The sequence below is a fragment of the Mustela nigripes genome, chromosome 15 (genome assembly GCF_022355385.1).
Source record: "Mustela nigripes isolate SB6536 chromosome 15, MUSNIG.SB6536, whole genome shotgun sequence".
In the NCBI taxonomy this organism is placed as follows: Eukaryota; Metazoa; Chordata; class Mammalia; order Carnivora; family Mustelidae; genus Mustela; species Mustela nigripes.
In genome coordinates, this window is record NC_081571.1 from 41,744,367 (window position 1) to 41,747,017 (window position 2,651).

Here is a 2,651-nt window from a genome sequence, read left to right on the forward strand (position 1 = left end):
ATATGTCTCCTGTGACAAAGGAAACAAAAGCAAAAATGAACTATTGGGATAAATAAAAATAAAAAGCTTTTGCACAGCAGAGGAAACAATCAACACAACTAAAAGGCAACCCGCAGAATGGGAGAAGATATCTGCAAGTGATACAATGAAAGGTTAGTATCCAAAGTATATAAAGAGCTTCTTAAACTCAACACCCAAAACTGAAATAATCTAATTAAAAATGGGCAGAGGACATGAAAATACACTTTTCCAAACAAAACATCCAGATGGCCAACAGATACATGAAAAGATACTCAACATCAGGGCAAATTGAAACTACAATGAGCTATTACCTCATGCCTGTCAGTGTGGCTAAAATAAAAGGTACAAGAAACAAGTCTGAGAGTTAGAGGAAAGGGAGCCCTGTGCACTATTGGTGGGAATGCAAACTGGTGCAACCACTATGGAAAATAGTATGGGGGTTCCCCAAGAAGTTAAAAATAGCACTACCCTAAAATCCATTCATTCCAGTGCTGGATATTTACCAAAGGGCATGAAATCACTAATTTGACAGGGTACACGCACCCCTATGTTTATTACAGCATTAAAAAATAGCCAAATTATGGAAGCAACCCAAGTGTCCATCCATTGACAGATGAATGGATAAAGAAGAGGTGGTATACACACATACACATACTATTTTATATATACATAATAATTATAATATAAGTAATTATATATGTATATATTTATATGTACACACACACGCACACCCCTGCGTATATACCGCCTCTTTATACACATACATACAAACACACACATTGGAATATCATGAGCCATAAGAAAGAATTCCATTTGCTACAACATGGATGGAGTTCAAGGTTATAATGTTAAGTGAAATAGTCCAGTTAGAGAAAGACAAATACCCTCTGTTTTTACTTGTATTGAATTTTAAGAAACAAAGCAAACAAACAAAGGAAAAAAGAGACAACCCAAAAAACAAACTCTTAACTATAGAGAACAAATTTTTGGTTACCAGAGAGGGGGTGCGTGGGGGAATGGATGAAATAGGTGAAGGAGATTAAAGATATACTTATCATGATGATCTCTGAGTAATGTATAGAATTGTTGAATCACTGTATTGTATACCTGATACTAATGCAACACTGTATGCTAACTCTACTGGAATTAAAAACAATAAAAAACCAGATGCATGGAACAGTATTTTAAATCATTTATTCCTTTTGCATATGATAATTTGGTAAAGTGAATGTAGTATTTTAAAAAGCATATCTGAATGTACTTACTATTTTCAGTAATATAAATGGAAAACAATTAGAAAAATTCTACCTATAACAACAGTTCTATATTATTTATTAAAAGGTAGTACATGTAAAAATAAATTCTTGGAGAGTGATTTTCCAAAATTGATATATTCTTTAAATGCTTTTATGTATTTTCAGATTTCTTGGATAAACAAACAAATATCAAAATGCTATTCTCATTAACTACAAAGGCAAATTACTGAAATAAAAGCTCACACAAATTAAATAGCAATGTTATCTAAAACCAAAACCATTACAAGTTTTATATTAAATTTACTTTTATAATGATAAGAGACCCTAAATGTTGGAATAAATACAGTGACCTGAAGAGAATGTTCTATTTTATCTAAGTGGTCAATAATATTAAACCCAAACTCATAAACCACTTAAAATGTGCCTGGATTTATTCTGAGTACTTTAGATATAGAAGTCTGTTTAATAACCCATACCTACCCTGTATTAGTTTCCTGAAGGGTAGCTTAAAACAATAGAAATTTATTCTCTCACAGTTCTGGAGGCCACAAATCTGAAATCAAGGTATAGGGAGAGAAATATTTTCTTGAAGGCTCTTCGGAGAGAACATGTTGCATGCCTTTCCTTTAGTTTCTGGTGTCCTCAAGCAGTCCTTGACATCCGTTGGCTTGCAGCTGCATCAGTCTAGTATCTGTCTCCACTGTACCATGGCCGTCTCTCTGTCTATCTTTGTCTTCACAGGACCTTTTCTGATTCTAAGGACAACAGTCCTATTGGATTAGGATCTACCCTAATGACTGTATCTTAATTGATTACATCTGCATGGATCCCTTTTCCAAGGAAGGTCGTATTCACGGGCCTCAGGAGTTAGGACTTAAATATATCTTTTTGGAGGACACAGTTCAAGACATAACACAGCCTTGAGGAAAGCCTTTTATTTAAAACTTGTTATTTACATTTTGTAAGCAGGGAAATGGAAGCTTGGAGCACTTAAATGATTTACCACAATTATATATTAAACAAGTAGCTAAGCTGTATTTTGAAGTCAGACAGCTGGACTTCAGAATATTTTCTTAATTGGGGTTTATTTCCCAATCACAGGAAATACTTGGAATTGTCATCCTTTGCCTCCCCTTTTGACTTAGGCAAAATATTTATATAAAATGCAATTAAACTGGAATAAACTCTCCTAAACAAAAATATCCTCAACTGATTTTTTAAGTATATCTACAAAGCATATGTTCTCTCCGCACTGAAAACTACCTTTGCAAGTACAAAGTAGTCACCTTGAAACCTGAATCCAAGGAACAAACACAGCCTGGAAGATTTGAACAATACTGTTGTCTCTTTTTTGTTTACAACTTCAAAAATGGC